Raw genomic sequence first — 21,140 nt, 5'->3', positions numbered from 1 at the left:
TTAATGATTTATTCTGTTTGGATGCGGATGTTTAATTTAGGCTTCAGATCTGTGTGGATGGATGATTATGTGCAAGAACTGGGTTTCATGTTGCAGCTCCTGAGCTGCTGCACTAACACTTGCGTCTATGTCGTGACCCAGAGTAAGTTCAGGGAGCAACTGATGAGTATGCTGAAATGGCAGTTCACCCTTGTCCTTAAATGCCAGCAACGAGGGTCGAAGAACATTTCTACAGAGGTGCCAGTGTTTAGTGATGGTTTTCGAAAACTCTTTATGAACCTGAAATCTTTAACATCGTTTAGGAAATTTTAGAACATTTTGTAATTTTTTAATCAACTACAATCCCTACTTTCATTTCTTACACAACAACATAAGAACTGGAAACTAGCAAAGCTACTCCGGCCCTTGAACATGTTCCACCATTTAACATGATCAAGGCTGATCTCATCTTGGCCTCAATTCCACTGTTTCAGCTGATCTCCGCAAACCTTTAATCCAAAGCTAATTATATATTTATCCATACACACTTCAATTTACTCACTGTGTTCTCTTCTCACCGCATTCAGGCAGGGTGAATTCCACACACACACAAAAAAGAACATAGAACGTAAAACATCACAATGCAGTACATACGCTTTGACCCTCGATGTTACGCTGACCTTTCGAATTAATCTGAAGCCTATCTATTCGACACTATCGTATTTTATTCCATATGTTTATCCAATGACCATTTAAATGTCCTTAAAGCTGACGAGTCTACTACTCTTGCAGGCAGGGCGTTCCATGCCTCTATTAATGCAAGAGTATAGGAACTATCTCTGATGTCTGCCTTATGTCTTTCTCCTGTCAATTTATAACCATGTTACCTCGTGCTCGCCATCGCCATCTGAGGAAAAAGGCTCTCACTGTCTCACCTTCTGATTATCATCCATGTCTCAATTAAGTCACGTCTCAACCTTCTTCCGTCTAACGAAAACAGCCCCAAGTGCTCAGCCTTTATCATAAAACGATCACCTTCTTAACAGAAAACATGCTACAACATCTCTTCTGAACTCTTTCTAAAGTTTCCATATCCATCTTATTATGTGTTGACCAGAATAATCCAAGTGCGGCCGCACCAGAGTTTTGTACAGGTGCAGCGTAGTCCTGTGGTTCCGAAACGCAATCCTTCCAACAATGAAAGTTAACGCACTATTTGCCTTCTTAACAATCTCAGCAACCTGGCTGGCAATTTTCAAGGGTGTATGCAGATGGACAATGAAATTGTTCTGCTCTTCTGCACTTCCAAGAATATTATCATTAGTCCAGTACACTTTACTCCTGTTGCTGGTTCCATAGAGAATTACCTCACACTTTTCCGCATTAAACTCCATTTTCCAAACATCAGCCCAGCTCTATGTCCCTCTGTAACCTGCAAAATCCTTCAGCACGGTCCAAAACTCAACCTGCGTCAGTGTCATCTGCAAATTTTCGAACCTGTTCTTCTCGTCCTCATGGGGGTCGTTTGGAAAAATCACAAAAAGTGAAGTCACTAAAACAGTTCCTTGCCGTAAACCACTCGTAACTGAAATCCAGGGTGAACGTTTCCCATCAACCACCACGTTCTGTCTTCTTTCAGAAGCCAATATCGAATCCAAAGAGCTAAATCTCCTTGAGTCCCACGCCTCCTTCTTTTGTGCAACAGTCTACCGTGGGGATCCTTATCAAACGCTTTACTGAAATCCACATATCGAATACCAAACGCTTTACCCTCATCCACATGTTTGATCAAAGAACACAATTAAGTTTGTGAGGCATGAAATTGCCTTCATACAACCGTGTTGCCTATCCCTAACCAACATATTCCTCTCCAGATGATTATAATTATTTACACTTATAAACATTTCCAACGCTTTACCCACAAGTGACTAAGATTCACAGGTATATCATGACCAGGGTTGTCTCTTCTTGAGCAAGGGAGCACTATTTAAAATGCTCAAGCCTATTGGCAGTATTCCTGCCGCTATTGACCACATAAAGATCAAACCAAAGTCTCTGCAATCTCCGCCTTGGGTTCCCCGAGATTCCGAGGATAAAACCATCTGGTACAAAAGATGTTTCAGTTTCCACAATCTCCAGAATTTCTAACACCTCGTCCATGTGAATACTGAGAAAACATTCATTTAGCGGTTCCCTATCTCTTCGGACTCCACTACTATCGTTCATTCGCTCAAAGCTTTCTGTAATCATTCTTTTTTACCTGATATAAACGTGATGAATTTTAGACTTATCCTTGATCATATCTGCCAACGACATTTTATGTCTCCTCCTGGCTCTTCTTAGCTCTTCCTTTAGCTCACTCTCTGGAGCAAGTGCAATTCTCACACCCCCACCCCCAAATAATCATTCATCCTTACATAAGCCTGTTTTATCCTCTTACCAAGAGATTCAACTACTTTAGTAAACCACAGCTCCACTCTCGAATATTTTCTCCCTGCTTGACAGGCGCGTATCTATCACGGACATGCAGGAGCGGTTCCTTCAACAAGGTTCACGTTGGCATTCTGCTAATATGTGCAGTTTCCTTATAGCCTGTACATCCTAAATCTTGCCTAAACGCACCTTAATTGCTTTTATCCCAGCAATATCACTTGCCTTGCGTTATATTCCTATCCGTTTACATTGCTAAAGTTAACACAACCGAATTGTGGTCGCTATCAGCACACAATTACCAATCTCCAAATCCAACATCTGACCTGGTTCATTACCCTGTACAAAATTCAACGTGCTTCGCCCCTTGTTGGCTGGTCTAGATGCTGTTTCAGGAAACCATGCTGCACATTGAACGAGAACTGACCCACCTGAAGAACTCGAACTATATTTGTCTCGTCAATATTTGGAAATGTAATGTGCTCCATACAACCACACTGTTCCTCTCGCTCCTATGCAGAATTATCTTTGCTGTCCTTTCTTTTACAACTCCGGAAGTATTCCGAGCCCTGGAGAAAACGTTTGATCTCCCTTTCCTGTTTGTAACCGCGGACCATACAGCTTCAGTACACGAGTCCTCAAACGTCCTTTTTGCCATTGTAGTATTGTCCTTGATTGACAATGCTACACCGAACCCTCATTTAGCATCTTCTCTGTTCTTACTAAACATCTAAATCCCGGAACCTAAAACAACCATTTCTGTCTCGGATGTATCAATGTCTCTGAGATGACGACATCATCGAAGTCACAGGTACCAAACGATGCTGCCATCCACCTTGTCTGAGATCCTCCTAGTGTTCAAGTAGCCGCAGTTCAAACTACCTTCACGCTTGCTGGTGCGCTCTTGCCACTTTGAAACCTCATTCTGACCTCAGTACTCACAACCTTCATAAGTTTCAATTCCCCTCCTGAATAATTTAAACCCTCGAGAAGTACATTAGCAAAGTTAGCTCCCAGGATATGTTTACCCTTCTGGTTCGAGTGTAGACTATTCTGCTTTTCGAGTTCCCACCTACCCCAGAAGAGCCCCTATTATCCAGATATCTCAAAATCTGCCTCCTGTACCATCCCTGTAACTCGGATTCAACTCCTCTCTCCCCTTATTTCTCGCTTCGCTAGCACGTGGCATTGACCAAAAAAAGAGATAACAACTCGGTTTGTTCTAGCACTAAGCTTCCATCCAACACCCCGATTTTCTGCCATAAATCCCGATCACATTTTCGACATCTGTCGTTAGTAACTCTGAAGACCACGACTTGTAGGTCTTTCCCCTCCCCGTCAAGAATGTCGAAACCTTAACTGAGACATCACGAGCCTTGGCACCTGGGAGGAATCACACGAACCATGAGTCTGTCTGGTTATCACAGAAGCGTCTATCTGTCCCTCTAGCAATGTGATCCTCAATGACTAACTGTCTGATCATCTCCCCCTTGTTCGGAGCAACAAGGAAATAATCTCTGCCTGAGACTTGTGCCCCATTGTTTACCCCTGGTACGTTTCCCCCAGCAGTATCCAAAACAGTATATTGCTATTGAGGTAAACGTCCACTTGAGCTACCTGCACTGCCTGCTGGTTCCCTTTCCGTCTCCTGACTGTAACCTGTTTGCCTTTTGCTTGCACCTGATGTTTGACTAGCTCCCACTAACTCCTCTCAATAACGCCTTCCACCTCCCAAGTGATCCGAAGTTCATCTAGCTCCAGATCCAGTTCCTTTACATGGTTTTTGAAGAGGTGGATTTGGGTGCCGCAGTTGAAACCAGCAGTAAAATTACTGGTGACTCTTACCTCTCACATTCTGCATATGGAACGTTCAACTGCCCCAACCACCATTTCCACCATTCTAAATTCCCAATGAGACTGCAGAAATAGAAAATCACATAGTTGTCTTACTAATCCGGCGCACATAACCATTTCGTTGTGGCTCTCGGAGGATTTATGTCGGAGGCAGGAGCTAAACAATGTTTCGGGTAACACAACTATTCAAATATATTACCTCACTTACACAGCAGGTCCGTGTCCTCTCATGCACAGCCTACGCTTTGCCTTTCATGAGGTAAATATTTTAGTCCGTGATTCATCCTCCCATCTGACCCCTGGTCGACGCTCCCGTTCTTCCTATTGCTGAAACAAAAATGGAGTGCTCAGAACCTCGAGCTAAGTATGTTCAATGTGTTGAGAAACAAAGTTCCAGCTCATCTTGTCTAAATCTGCTCTCATTTATCCTAAAACTACGATCTCTTGCTCCAGATTGTCACCCCATGAAATGCAGCGCCTTTGCCAATCATCATTCACATCATAGCCTCGGTAATTAAACCTCTTCACATTCTTCTAAACTCCAGCGAGCGTTTAGCCCTAACCTGCTCAATAGGTCTCTATAAGCCAAGGACGTTACATCTGGACTTGATCAGGTGAAATTATCCTGAACTTCCTCCGATGCAGTAACATATCTATCAAGTGAAATGTCGAAAACGCTACATTGTACTGCAGAAGTGAAAGCACCAATGCCTTGTGCAGTTGTAGCAACATTTCCTTGCTTCTATGTTACTGTATGTGAACAATAATAACAAACGTCCCATTTGCAATCTTATTTCTTGCTTTCCCAGACTCTGAGTCATCCGGTCACATGACACACTTCAATTCACCCCATTCTCAAGAGGGAAGTGAGATGGATCATTAAAAATGAAAGATAAATTCTTCTTCAGAAAAGCGACTTGAAGCCTACAGATTTTAAATGCTCATTGACGCTAACAATCTCGAAATGATGAATTATGAAAGATGGATGTAGTCAGGTTCCTGCCTTTTTCGCATCACAATTGACTCCCAGGTAATTCCAAACTCTACCTCCCTCAGGATCAAAGATATTGAGTGATCTAGACTGCAGTCTTTGATCAAATTTGGGAGGTTGGGGAAGATGGGTGGAGTGGAGATGTCAAACGTTTTCCGTCCTCCAGGAGACGAGATACTTTCACATTATCATCTCAAGTTGGAAGTTTACGCTTTCAAAACTTTTCACCTCTCGAATGTCTTGTCACGAAGCTTTCATGTATTATTTAGTCAGATCATTACTAAGCCTCGTGAACTCTATTGATTGTATAACAAATATGAGCCCTTTCCATCTGGAATTAAAAACTCTTCCTTGTTCATCTGAAGTGACCTCACTCAAGTCTGTACACTGTCCTCATGATAAAACTGTTGTGAGAGTTTCCAAATATTTATCCCTCTATCGGGTGTTGGGTTTATTTTCACAATTGTTCTGCACCTTGCAGTTATTTGCAAAACAGGCCAACTCAGAGTGTTACAAAACACTTTTATGATCTGGTGGGAATTCAGACTATGGCTTCTGGTAATGAGGTGGCCGTGCTGCCACTGTACAACAATAACACCTCATAGATGAACGAAGTCAATGAAGGTAGTATTACAGAGGTGAAAGTGGAATGATTTCCAATCAAATTTTTCAGGTGTGATGTGAGACACATCCAGCACATGTTGAACTTACACCCAGGCTTGCAGAGAACATCAAATTTATAACATAGAACTGTAAAGAACATTACAGGGCCTTAAGACCACAATGTTGTCCCGAACATTTATCATAAACAAAGATCAAACGACCCAATACGTCCCTCACTTTACTGCCGTCCATGTGCTTGTCCAGCATTCGCTTTTAATTCTCTACTGCCTCTGACTCCATTACAACGGCTGGACGTGCATTCGACACAGCAATCACGCTCCGTGTCACATATTCCTGACATCTCCCCTGTACCTTCCTCCCGTATTCTGAAAATTGTGACCCCTCGTGACAGCCATTTCTGCACTGGAGATAGGTCTTTAGATATCTACTGTAACTATGCATCTCATGACCTTATACCCCTCCATCAATCACATTTCTTCCTTCTTCCCTCCAGTGTCAAATTGCCGAGCTCACTCGAACACGCTTCAGAAGACAAACCCGCAAATCCAGGCAGCATCCTGGCAAATTATCGCTTAACCCTCTGTAAAGCACCAAAATCCTTCCAATAAAAAGACGATCTGAACTGGACACAAGATTCCAAGTGTGATCAATCGAGGGTTATATAGCGCTGCAGCAAAATTCCGTGGGTATTAAATACAATTCCCCTGTTCATGAAAGCCAAATAAACCATAAGCCTTCTTAACACCCCTATCAAATTGGGTTGTAAATTTTGAGGCATCTATGTACGTGGACGTCAAACTCCCTCTGCTCATCCACACTGCCAAGAATCCTGTCTTTATCCCTGTATAGAAATACAAAATTCCAAAATGAATCACTTCGTATTGTCCATGGTGATCACCATGTGCCAATTTTCATTCCAGCTTTGCATCCTGACAATCCTTTACTGTAGCATGCAAAAACCCTCGACACGACATCCAAAACCACCGACTTTAGTGTTGTCGACAATCTTCCAAACACCCTTCCACTTGTTCATCCAAGTCATATGGCTCAGTGGTTAGCACTGCTGCTTCATGGCACCAAGGTTCCAGGTTCGATTACAGCCTCGACCGACTATCTGTGTGGAGTTTCCACATTGTCCATGTATCTGTGTGGGTTTCCTCGCGCTCCACCGGCTTCCTTTTACAGTCACAAAGTTGTCAGGTCAGGTGAATTGGCCATGCTAAATTTCCCATATTGTTCGCTTAATTAGTCAGAGGGAATTGGGTCTGGGTGGATTATTGTTCGGAGGATCGGTGTGGACTGGTTGGGCCGAAGGGCCTGTTTCCACACTGTACGGAATCTAACCCCATCCAATTTATATATAAAAACTCCAAAGAGCAGGGGCGCAAGCCCAGATCCTCGTTGGACACCAGTCGGCAGCGCCATCCAGGTGGAATACTTTCCATCCACCACCATATGCTATCTTCCTTAGACCAGCTAAGTCTCTATCCAGACAGCCAAATTTCCCTGCTTCCCATACCTCCCAACTGTCTGAAAGAATCTACCGTGCAGAACCTTAGCAGATGCCTGACTGAAATCAGTAATCAACGCATCCACTGCTCGGCCTTCATCAACTTGTCTCATCACCTCCTCAAAGAACTCAATAAGCCTTGTGAAGCATCACGCTGCCCCTCACAAAAGCTGCTGACCACCTTTAATCAAACTACGTTTTCCCAAGTAATCATAAATCCTATCCCACAGAATCCTTTCTCGTACATTGCCTGCCACAGACTGACCGTTGTATCCTTCCCAAAGATTTCCCTATTGTCTTTCTTCAAAAAAGGACAACATTCGTCTCCCTCCAGTGAGCTGGTACTAATCCCGTGAACAGTGAGGATACAAAGATCATCGCCGAGGCGCAGCAATCTCATTCCTCGTTTTTCGTAGTAACCTTGGATATATCCAAGGTCCAGCCCTGCTGACTTCGCAATCTTGAAATTTCTCGGAATTTCCAACAAATCTACTTTCTTAATATCAATCTGATCAAGCCCATTAAACTGCTCCAAGGTGTTCGCACGATCAAGCAGGTCCCTCTCTCGAGTGAATACTGAAAAAAAAGACTTATTCAGGGCCTCCCTTATCTCGTCCCACTCCAGGCCCTAGTTACCTGCACTATCCTGATCAGTTCTGCCCTCTTTCTGATCACTCTGTTATTCATTACCGAAGTGCAGAACGCCGTTGAGTATTCTTAATTTTTACTGCCAAGGCCTTTTCGTACTCCTCCTCGCTCTCCTCATTTCATTTTTGTTTTCTTTCCGAGCGAGCTTTTAATCCTCTAAAGATGTGCCAGATCCCTGCCACCTCATCCTTAAGTAAGCATCCTTCTTCCTCTTGACGAGAATCTCCACTTCTCTTGTCATCGAAGGCTGCTTCAACTTGCTATTTATTCCCTGTCTCAGTTTGATAAGTTATCCAAAATTCATATCTCCGCTGTGAACCTGGCATCATAATTCCAAGTGGTGATCCATGTTCTAAGTTCATCAGCCTTATTCCTGATACGCCTTGCATTGAAACAAACATATTTTACTCATCCCTTTGCCCTATCAAATGTGCTCTGCATTCCATTCCTGACGATTCTGCAACGACCTTCTCCTCTGATCTGTACCTCTGGTTCCCATTCCCCTGCCAAACTATTTAAAGTCATCGTAAAGTGCTCTTGCAAATACCTCGACCAAAGCATTGATACTCCTCCAATTTAAATGCAACTCATCATTTATGTGCAGGCCCCAACTTCTTCGTATCGGACGGCCTCTATCCTGCCACCAGCGTTGTAGCCAAGTGTTTCATTGCACTCGCTCCCTGTTCATCACATCACCAGTACACCCTCGCCTTCAGATCTGGAGATAGTATAACTACGACTGTGCCATCACCTCCGATATCGGCATCTCTCTGCCGAAATTTGGTGGTTCATCATCGAGAACTCATATGTCAGTACTGTAGTCAGTTTGTACTGCAGTATTTTGTAAAGCTTCTCCAACTAAATTACCTTATTGTATTCGAATGCAGTGTGCCTGACTGCAACTCCTCTCAGTCCGTGTGGATCGGTTCAAGTTGCAGTTGGAAGCATTGAGGGGCATACAGAAGTCGGAGAGTGAATGGATAGTACATTAGGAGGGCGGTCATAACACATTTACATTCTTTGTAGATTGGTGATCGTCAGAAGAGGTATACTGATTCGTAGACTGTTTGGGGCTGGCAGCGAGCGGGAGTGCAGTTGGCAGTGGTAGTGGTGATAGCTTCTCAGAAAAATGATAGCAGCAGCTTGGTGTTTGGCACCAGCACTGGCTCTGTTATAAAGCTGGATGCGGTAACGTCCTAACGAACAGTTGTGAAATGAGAATCTTAGTCTGGAGGACATGCATTTCTTTCTGTGTTCGCGAATGAGACTTCAGAGTGATGCCTCAACTTCATTTTGACGGGGATCAAGGCCATCTCGACGCGGTTGAAGAATATCTTTAAAGTTTGTGCGAACGTATAGACATAACAGTATACATTAGTAAAATGTGGCACTTTGATGAGGGAAAAGATCGCGGAAATATTTAGCGATGATTGTACTAGGGGATCATCCAGCGAAATGGTATGAAAGGAACTTAGAAATCAGAAGGCAATGATTGCCTTAGTCGTATTGTAATGCTGTCCAGTAGTCAAGGAGAAATTGTGGAATACATATGTCGAGTGATCGTATCTATAAGAAAAGAAAATAATGCTGAAATAGTACCAGGTTTTGTTTTTTTTTTAATTCCACAGAGTCTTTGTCACAGTGTTAAGAGTTTGGATAAGGAAGAATATTGCAAGAACGTAAAAAAAATCTTTTTCAGTCAATATGCAACGGATTCTACTGGAGAAGGACAAATCTGGTTTTCGTTTTGTGAATTAGGCAGAGAAGTGGCTGGTGTCGTTCGAGAGGCATTTTGGGACCAGGGACAATAAGTCAACACGTCTAAGGTAGTTATGGAAACGTTTAAGCCGTGTCCACAACTTCAGGTTCTAAATTTGAGGCAAGGCCAATTTTGACGGTTGGCGATGGGAAGGTTTTAAAAGGACCGGAGGTGCAACATTTTTTTAAGCAGAGCATGGGGAGTGCATAAAACGATCTGCCAGAGGAAAGCATCGATGCAGGTACAATTGCAGCCTGTAGAAGATATTTCTTCGGGTGCATCGAATAGAAAGGTGTAGAGGAAAATGGGCAAAATGCAGGCAAATAGAAACAGTTCAGTTTAGGAAACAATGTCGCCCTGGTCTATTTGGCCTAAATGTTATTTTTTTTCTCTCTCTGCTCTATTGCCCCATGAATGTAATTTCCGTTGGTAAATCTTTGACTTCTTTTCGTTTTCATTTCTTTTGTTATTCTGGTTTCGTTTCTTTCAATCAGCAGCCTGTTTGCTGTATCCATGTACTTTGTGTTTATTTTCTGTTTTGTTTCTTGACCACAAAAGACTCATCCTCTATCTTTCAATCTGTCTTGTGTTTCACCCGGTCACAGACTTTCTTCCAGCCTTGCTCCTCCTTGCTAAAAATCTGTCATATCTCCGCATTTGTCCCTTTTCTGATGAAGTCCATTCATAATTAAAATGTTCCTTCAACATGTACTCCACATGCTCACAGCAATCCTTTTCGAAAACGGGAAAGGAGAATCTGAGCCAGTCAAATGTGTCAAATTATTCTGGTAATGAGCAACATCTTGTGAAGAAAGAAGGAACTTCGAAAGTTTTGAAAAGTTGTTGCTAACTTGGCAACACACTGCATGTGTTCTTAGAAGTAGCTGGATTATTGCACAGCAACAAATTGCACAGGAAACTAAGGGGACAACTTGGAGTGCACAATCACTGCTTAATGCAGCTTATTTATTTACATGTTAGACATTTTATAATTGGAAACGTCCCACGTTCACAGCTGTTTAATGCAATGTCTCACTGAATGGTCCATCTCAGAAATATCTCATGGATGGCCACTTGCCAGTGAACACATTAATAACTCATCACAAATTCAGGCTTTCCTTAAACCAAACAAAACATTGAGCGTCTTCACAGTGTGCTCACTGGTAACTCGATAATTATGATATCTATTGCTATTCGATGATATTCCGTAAAGTGGCCTCGTCGTCATCAGCAAAGTCAATTTTGTACCAAGGCATTGAATTTAACGAGGGACCCACAAGCCGACAGATATAAGTGTGCAATGCACTCATTGTGCTAATTCATTTCGTGGTGGAGGACAGAGTCATCATATAAACAGAATGATTCCCGTTTTGATTGGGAGAATGCGTGGACTGCAGACGCTGGAGATCAGCGTTGAAAATGTGTTGCTGGAAAAGCGCAGCAGGTCAGGCGGCATCCAAGGAGCACGAGAATCGATGTTCCGGGCATAAGCCCTTCTTCAGGAATGAGAAAGGTGTGCCAAGCAGGTAAGATAAAAGGTAGGGAAGAGGGCCTTGGGGGAGGGGGGTTGGGAATGCGATAGGTGAATGGAGGTTAAGGTGAGGGTGATAGGCCGCAGAGGGAGTGGGGTGGTTGCAGAGGAAAGTGCCGGGAGTGGAGGTTGAGTTGGTGGGGGGGTGTGGACCTGACAAGGGAGTCGCGGAGGTAATGGTCTTTCTGGAACACTGATAAGGGAGGGGAGGGTAATATATCCTTGGTGGTGGGGTCTGTTTGGAGGTGGCGGAAATGATGAAGGATGATACGATGTATCTGGTGGTTGGTGAGATGGTAGGTGAGGGCCAGTGGGGTTCTGTCCTGGTGGCGATTGGAAGGGCGGGGTTCAATAGCGGAGGAGCGGGAAGTGAAGGATATGCGGTGGAGAGCATCGTCAACCACGTCTGAGAGGAAATTGTAGTCTTTAAAGAACTAGGCCATCTGGGTTGTTCAGTACTGGAATTGGTCCTCCTGGGAGCATATTTGGCGGAGGCGAAGGAATTGGGAATATGGGATGGCGTTTTTACAGGGGGCTGGGTGGGAGCAGGTGTAATCTAGGTAGCTCTGGGAATCGGTCGGTTTATACGAAATGTTGAGTGTTGAGTCAGTCGCCTGATATTGAAATGGAGAGGTCGAGGAAGGGGAGGTAGGAGTGAGGTCGGGATGGAAGGTGTCCGTAAAGTGGATGAACTGTTCAACCTCCTCGTGGGAGCACGAGCGAGTGCCGAGTCAGTCAATGAGATAGCGGAGGAAAAGGTGGGGTGTGGTGCCAATGTAGCTTCGGAAGATGGACTGTTCCACATATCCTATGAAGAGGCATGCATAGCTGGTGCCCATGCGTGTGCCCATGGCTACTCCTTTGGGTTGGAGGAACTGGGAAGATTGCAAAGAGAAGTTGATCAGAGTGAGGACCACTTCAGTCAGTCGAAGGAGGGTGTCAGTGGAAGGGTACTAGTTGGGTCAGCGGGAAAGGAAGAAGTGGAGAGCTTTGAGGCCTTCGACATGAGGATGGAGGTGTATAGGGACTGGATGTCCGTGTTGAAGATAAGGCGTTGGAGGCCGGGAAAGCGAAAATCATGGAGGAGGTGGAGGGCGTGGGTGGTATCCCGAATGTAGGTGGGGAGTTCTTGGACTAAGGAGGTCAGGACCATGTCGAGGTATGCAGAGATGAGTTCGGTGGGGCAGGAGCAGGCTGAGACAATGGGTCAGTTGGGACAGTTAGGTTTGTGGATTTTGGGCAGGAGGTAGAAACGTGCTGTGTGGGGTTGTGGGACTATGAGCTTGGAGGCGGTGGATGGGAGATCCCCTGAGGTGATGAGGTTATGGATGGTCTGGGAGATGATGGTTTGGTGGTGGGAGGTGGGGTCATGGTCAAGGGGGCAGTATGAGGAGGTCTCCGCGAGCTGGCGTTTAGCCTCAGCGGTGTAAAGATCGGTGCGCCAAACTACCACCGCACCTCCCTTGTCTGCCGGTTTGATAGTGAGGTTGAGGTTGGAGCGGACGGAGTAGAGGGCTGCCGGTTGCGAGGGTGAGAGGTTTGAGTGGGTAAGAGGGGTGGACAGGTTGAGGCGGTTAATGTCGCGGCGGAAGTTAGATATGAAGAGATCGAGGGCGGGAAAGAGGCGAGCACGGGGTGTCCAGGTGGATGGAGTGTGTTGGAGGCATGAAAAGGGGTCGTCAGAGGGAGGCCGAGAATACTGTTTGAAGAAGTAATCACGGAGGCGAAGGCGGCAGAAGAATTGTTCAATGTGTCGTGACATCTTTAACTCATTAATCCGGGAGCGAAGGGGGAATAGGGTGAGGCCTCTGCTGAGGACTTATCTTTCATCCTCAGAGAATGGGTGGTCTGGAGGGATGGTGAAAATATGGCAGTGCTGGGAGCTAGGAACTGAGACCTGCTGCGGGTCTGGATCTGGGTTTGGGGGCGGAGATCGGCGTGGGGGCGGGGATCGTCGTGGGGGCAGAGATCAGCGTGAAGACGGAGACACATGCGGCGTGTTCGTTGTTCAGATAAGTGACGTCACTCGGGGTGGAAGTAGATGCGGCGATGGCAACTCCGGGGGCGGAAGTAGCTGCAGCGACGTCAGAAACGGTGTTGTTCACAATGGCTGTGGACCCCACGGAGGCCGCAAATCAGTCGGCGATGGTCTTCCTGGCGATCGTGGAGGCGGTTGTCTGGGCGGCGATCGCGGGGGCTACGTGGTCGCTTGGGGCGGAAGTGACGTCATGGTTCGCGGCGACGGTTGCTGCAGCAGCTGCATTGGTAATGGCACCCGAACAGTTCTGGAGGCTGATGGAAGATAGTGGAACGTTTGAGGAATCCTGAGTGTGGGGATAAGTATATGAAAGTTTTTGGTGCTTACTGTGTTTAATTTCCGATATGGCTCGGAAGAAATCCTTCCCCTTCCTAGACCTCTCCGTTTCTATATCGGGTGACCAACTCAACACGGACATTTACTATAAACCGACCGACTCCCTCAGTTACTTAAATTACACGTCCTCCCACCCTGCCCCCTGGAAAAACGCCATCCCATATTCCCAACTCCTTTGCCTCCGCCGCATCTGCTCTCAGGAGGACCAATTCCAATACGGAACAATCCAGAAATCCTCCTTGTTCAAAGATTGCAATTTCCCCTCAGACGTGGTTGACGATGCTCTCCACCGCATCTCCTCCACTTCCCGCTCCCCCGCCCTTGAACACCGCCCTTCAAATCGCCACCAGGACATAACCCCACTAGTCCTCAACTACCACCCCACCAACCTCCAGATACATCGTATCATCCTTTGTCATTTCCGCCACCTCCAAACGGACCCTACCACCAAGGATATAATTCCATCCCCTCCCCTATCAGCGGTCCGGAAAGACCACTCCCTCCACTATTCCCTCGTCAGGGCCACACCACCCAGCAACCCAACCTCCACTCCCGGCACCTTCCCCTGCAACCGCAACAAATGCAAAACTTCGAACTATCGCATTTCCAACGCCCCCCCTCCCCAAGTCCCTGCACCATACCTTTTATCTTAGCCTGCTTGGCACACCTTCTTCGTTCCTGAAGAATAGCTTATGCCCGGAACGTCGATTCTCCTGCTCCTTGGATGCCACCTGACCTGCTGTGCTTTTCCAGCAACACATTTTTCAGCTTCGGTTTTGAGTGACATCTTTAATGCACAGCATGGTCCCAGTAGCAGGTTATACCTGCACCCCCCTCAGTGGAAATGTGTTTTGTCTCCTCCAACACTCACCCCTTCACTTTCGCGTATATGGCAGTAAACTTTCAGCACCTGGTCAGTCACAATTTATCCCAGTCATTGGGAATAGAGCAGAGAGATGCAGGAAAATGAGGTAATACACGCAAAGGAAAAAAGTGACAAAGAACGACAAACAGTAAAGGACAAAGCGAAAGGCAGAAAGAGATAGTGGGAAGCCAGACAGAAAGAGACGAACATATAGGTAGTGAGAAAAATGTCCATGGAGAGAAAAAGCCCTTCGGGCTTTGCACTTGAAAAGGTTCATTTAATATCTTTACAATGTGGTAATCACACTCGATACTCCATCATCTCTCCATCATGCAAAGTTTACTTCATTTTTTCCACCCGCGCACACATTTCCTGTAAAACTCTCTCTTCCACCCAACTCCAATATCTCAACTTCTCTCGCAGTTTCTGTCAAACCATCCTTTCCAATGAGTAGGGACACAACACTTGTCTAAGTGGTCTCCACTGCACACCTGCAGCAATAAACCTGAAAGTCAACACTTGCCTTACTCGAAGACACTCCCATTGGAATAAAGAGTCCCATCTACATCCCCAATGGTGTACAACCACATGAGAGAACTAGGTTTCCCAGATCTCTCGTTTACCAGTCAGAAATGGAGAAATAGAAATCCCAATGAGTGAAACAGCATATAGTTCTTAAAACTACAAAAGCTGAACAGAGACTAAACATACTGAAGCAAATAACTTATTCCTGATTCGCTCAAATCTGCAGAACATCTGCAGGGCATGAATCAGACGTGTGATTGAATACAAATCTCAATTGTAGGGGAGTGCCTCAAATAAGTTTGACATGACTGCGCATCACACAGGACAATGCAGTCCACTTGACTGGGACCCAATGCACAATTATTCGTTCTCTGCAGCACTGTATCAGTGCTGTTTAGGTAAGTCGCTTGACTAATGTGAACAGCAGAACTCTCTTCTGTTCATTGAGCAACGTACAGTCATGTTCGATTATGAATTTTTCCTTCCAGGTGAAAGATACTCACATTATAAGAGTGGAATGAAAAAGATAATGAATAGCTGCAGCAACCTGCTCGCAAGGCAACATGTTATTGAGAAAAATATTACGAGCATTCCTAACACCTGTGTTTATTCGCATATGCAATCTTTATTCAAACCTCTGTGCTCATTTATTTGGGAGAGGCCAGAAATCTCCTCAAATCTGGCCTCTCCCAAATAAATGGGATGCAGTTTCATTCTTAAATGAATCAGATCTCTAGTCAATATCACAGTCAGATCTGACAGAGAATATAACATTTCACACCTTCTGTATTACAGTAATTACAAACAAAATTCATGTCACTTGTATTCGCATCTCCATAAGCCACACTGTTTCGGCAGAGCATGCTGGAATTTTTGACTAAATTTGTAAAGAATGCTGGGAAAGCTGAGTAGTGATTGCTAAAGGTGTTGAGCAGCATAACTTTGCAGGCGAGCTGAGATACACTTCTGACCGTTCAAGCAGGAAAGGATCGATAAACCTCTGAATGTTCCTGCAGTAGCAGGCAAGATAAGCTTTTGGCAGTTACTAAGAAAAGAAAACATCAACTCAGGATACGCAGAACTATTAATCGTTCTTACTATGTCAAAAGCCAGCACCTTCTTGGCTCACTATGTATCCATTCCTCGGAAAATGAAAACACGATACGGATGATCGCTGTAACATTTAACTACTGTGAAACTATTCTGAACCCAGTTGATGTCACATGCTCTTACCGAAAGCTTTCAAACAAACTGTGTCTGCTTCACTGTTAAACTCATATTATTTATTGATCTACAACGCATGCGTTCGAATAAGCATGCAATAAGTGATGGAAAATTCTATGGAAAACCTTAGTTCCTCCCATAATCACTTGATAACTACCAGATACCTGAATGATATGGCTTTGTACTCTTAAAATGATTCTGATGGGTCTGATAAACAGCATGAAGTCATAAATGACTGGGAGTTGATCACATGCCTGTACATTCCTTGCTGTACAGTCATCAGCTTAGCTTAATTTAGAAATGAATGGGATTAATTTTCAATTTGTTCAGTGTGTAAATGCTGAAGACTGTCTGAAAGAGTTGCATAAAATACATGTTTTCCTTTGTTCAGTGAAGTGTTGTGTTGATTTTGAGAGGGTTTCTCTCACCAGTGTAAATGCAATTGTCGAAGCTGAAAATGAAACTTTGGATGTTGAGTGAATCATCTGGAAATTTTACTGCAACACGAATATGATGAACATGGGCAGTGTGGATTGCAAACATGTACTCTCTTTAGTCGAAGGTTCAATAACAAGGCAGTATAAATTTCAACTTGATAGACGGGGATGAGAGGGAATTCGAGGGAAACAAGTATTCACCCTTGGGATGGGTGAGTTGTAAGGGGGAAAATGAAATTCACTGTCTGGGAGGGTAGATTACAGCTTCACGTCATTCATGGGTTTGGGCACTGAACGATGGCAAGCATTTATAGCTCACACGTGGGTGCAAACTTGAAAAGGTAATGGTGTGCTAGGCAAGCCGGGATTCTTTTCTTTAGAGCACAGGAGACTGAGCAGGGGATCTCAGTGAAGAGTGTTAAACGTGAGATGCATGAATAGGGTGAACACAGTCAGCCTTTTCCCAGGTTCGAGGAATCGAGGACTAGTGGGCATCAGTTTAATGGTACAGGGGACAGAATGAAGGGAACCTGAGGGACAACTCTTTTATAGGAAGGCTGGTACGCACGTTAAATGAGCTGCCAGTGGAAATATCTGCGAAGTGCGCATTAACACCATTTAGAAGATATTTGGACAAGTGACCATGTAGGAAATAATTGGAAGGATATAAACAAGGTGCAGGGAAATAGAGTCAGTGTGACTGAACATTTTGTCCGTATGGGCCACATTGAGCCAAAGAGCCTGACTCTGCGCTGTAGAGATTTATGAGTCAGGAGGTAAGTTGCTTGTTACACTATTCCTCGCCTCCATTTGACACTGTCGTTATGTGGCCAGTCCACTTCAGTTTCGGGTCATTGGTAATCCCAAGGGTTTTAACGGTGAGTGACTCTGTGATTATTACACGTTTTAATTGCAATAGACTGTGGTTAGATATTCTACTGTTGGCGATCGCCTTAGCCAACCATTTGCGTTGTGTGCAATGTTAATTGTCACTTGATAACACAAGTTTGGATATTGTCCAGATATTTTTCATTTGAAAATGGCCTGCCTCAGCAACTGAAGAGTCGCAAATGGCATTGAGCGTTATGCAATCTTTGAAGGTAAAGCTCACTGTTGACATTATTAAGGTGACGCGTTTTATCCCGGGTATAGAATTACTGTCTTATAAGGAGAGTTTTAAAAAGGGTTGAACGGTACTCATTGAAGCTCCGAAGAACGCAATGAGGCCTTCCTGGTGCATAGAACATTCTTCGAGGTCTTGACAGTGAAAAGATGCAGAGTTTTGTTTCCTTTTGCTGAGAATGTAGGACCAGATGGACATCCTCTATGAATCCGAATATGGTAGATTTTAGAGCATCTGATATTTCTGCGTGATACTATCACACTCTCCAATGAGAAACGATTGCAGTTCAGAAGTCGTTATGAATGCAATGAGCTTTATTCCCATCAATGCAGGAAACAGTGAATAAGCTGATTACGGTTCTGCACAGTGGCTCAATCCTAAGCATAGCTGCCTCACATTAGCTGAGACCCGGGTTCGATCCTAGTCTCAGGTGATAGGCTTTGTGGAGTGTGCCATTTTTTCTCGTGTCTGTGTGGATTTCCGCCGGCTGCTTCGATTTCCTCTCAATATCCAAAGCTGTTCAGTTGAGTTTAATTGGCAATGATAAATTGCCTATAGTGTGTAGAGACATGTAGGTTAATTGCATCAGTCAGGGGTAAATGAAGAGGAAGAGGGGAAACGAATGGCTCTGTGTTGGTTACTCTTCCACCGGTTGGCACAGACCTGTTGGCCAAAGGCCTGTTTCCAGACTGTCGGGATTCTGTGATTCTATGCATTGTCCTTTGACCGCGATAGAATCGAGGAGAGACCGCATTTAGTGCCAAGCAGAGCTTCACGTTCTTCACTCCGTTCAAATAGTATCTCTCAAGGGCTTGTAATACTCCAAGGGCAAGAAACACTTGCCATTCGTTTGAACCACATTCTCTGCGCACACTCTCAGTCTGTAGTTTCCGTTGTCCTTGCCACAGTCAAAGTGTTCAAAGGTAAGGAAGAGATGCCCGAAAGATAGCATGTTGCGGCACAGAACGAGGCCGATCAGCCAGTGGTGACTGTGTTACGATTCGATTGCCTTGATCCAATCTCCTGCCTCCATCTCTCATGCCTTCTTTCCCAATAACCGTCCAATGTTCATCTTGAATGCCACCTTCACTAATGCACAATACTTCACCACGGAGCGGTACAGTCTGACTATGCTGAGTTACACAGTGACAGGATTGTGGGACAGTCTCTTCAACTCCCGCTGTCCTCTCTTCTTGTTATGGAGAGAGCAGCATCCTGCAACATAGCCATCAAGTACCCATTACACGGTCACAGGAATTGAAGGAAGTGCAGAGCTGGTCCCAAAACTATGCGGACTCTGTATTAAGGATAGCTTGAGCAGCGTTGGACTGGACCAGTCGGTGTTTAGAAGACTGAGATGGCTCCTTATTGTTTCAAATGCGATTCTTGGAGCTCTTGACAGAATAGGTGTGAATACATTGTTTCTCCGTGTGGCTGAGTCTACAGAAGAGGGCCAAATGTGAGGCAAGGTCTCACCTATTGCAGAGAACGATGCAGAAAACTTTATTTTTAGAGTGTAGTGATTCTGTAACGTTCTTTACCAGAGATGGCCGTAGAAGCTGGTTCTCACGTGTTTTTTTTTTAATAATTAAGGCGAGTAATGGTTAGGGTGCGAAGGCAGAAAAGTGGAGCTGAAAATGATCAGGCCAGCCACGAACATATTGAGTGACAGAGCAGACTTGATGGCCTGCACAGCCTACTTCTGAATTTATCTGTTGTCATCTTATGGACAGAACGTGAAAAATAGAACGCACTGAGATGTCTCACATATCAACTACAAAATCATAAGACCGAGTCGCCAATGAGGCACCTAATCAGATTTTAGAAACAGGTGAGCAGCGCATTGCTCAATGAATTTGATTTGTTGGACACACAAAAGATGGGGAAAAAATCGGAAACGATTTAGATTGCTGAAAAGGACAGTGGCTCACAGTGTCCGCATAATGTTCAGGTCTTCAGATCCCTGATCGTTGTGAGATGGTGATAGTTAACTTCGATGAAGATCTAGGAGTAACGACTAGTCGCATTATAACACTGTAATTATTGTCACTTATGAAAAAATAACTCATCGGTTACACTGATGCACCTGAATGAAGAAAACGTTGTCCTATCAGGACAGCCTGTGTCGTCAGGGAAGTGATGGAAAGGGTAGTACACTTTGCTAACATCTCGCAATGCACATAACAGATCAATAGACGGCAAACCGACTTTTTAATTTGGTTACTTTTCTTTATTTCACACGTGAGATCTGGTTGTCGCTTGCTAGAAGAGCATATATTGAACGTCCCTTGAGAAGGTGGCGTCAGCTGCATTCTGGAACCGTTACAGGCTATTTGCCGTAGTTCGATCCACAATGCCCTCAGGAAGGGCATTCCAGCATTTTGACACGTCGACAGTGAATTTATGATGCTATATCCCAAGCTAGGAGGTTGAGTGGCTTGTGTAGGCACTTGGAACGTTTGTTGTTTCCATCTCTCTGCTGCCCTTGTCATTTCCGATGTTAAAAGTCCTGGGATTATTTCATGTACTTTTATTACGGCCTTGGTGAATTTCTGTGAAGCATTGTGCATACATTACTCGTTGCTGCCTCAGTGCCTGTGCGTTGAGGGAATGGATGTTTGTGGATGTGGTGCCAATCAAGGGGGGTGCTTTGTAGTGCATGCCGTCGAGGTTCTCTGGTATTACTGGTGCTGCACCTATTAAGTCAAGTGAATAGTGTTCCATCAACATCTTGACTTGTATTTTGTAAATGATGGTCATGCTTTGGTAAGGGGTACGATGGGGAACTATTCCCTGCAACATACCTAGACCGTGGAATTCTTCACTACTCATAACTGCTGTGGAAGTTTTCACTACACAGGACAGCCAAGTCAGTGTCATTAACTGTATCGTGGGCTGGTGTCCCGGAAGGAAGCGTTGTGGGGAAAAGGAGGGAAACCAATGTTGTGAATGATCAGGTAAGCAACGATTGCTATTGGAAAGCAATAAATGAGGATGACACAAAGATATGTTCTTGGAGTTGGAAAAATTTGTGGTCGACAAAATATATTGCAGTGAAGTGAAAGCTTCTGCACTTGAGGAAGGTAGAATGATTGTGCTATGTATTATCTAAATGCTGAATTGGTTGCGCTGAATGCGACTACAGACTAACAACTTTCGTCGTGGTTCTTCACTTCAAACTCTGGCCATCAAATCACGTACAACTTTCGATTGCGTAGCTTCCCTCTGAACAGAAGGTCCTTGTTCTTTTGTTTCCACTTTCCATG

Source organism: Chiloscyllium plagiosum, unplaced genomic scaffold (genome assembly GCF_037043375.1).
Source record: "Chiloscyllium plagiosum isolate Xiang-an unplaced genomic scaffold, Cpla_swu_hap1 HiC_scaffold_41, whole genome shotgun sequence".
In the NCBI taxonomy this organism is placed as follows: Eukaryota; Metazoa; Chordata; class Chondrichthyes; order Orectolobiformes; family Hemiscylliidae; genus Chiloscyllium; species Chiloscyllium plagiosum.
Note: the sequence above shows the minus strand (reverse complement) of the source record.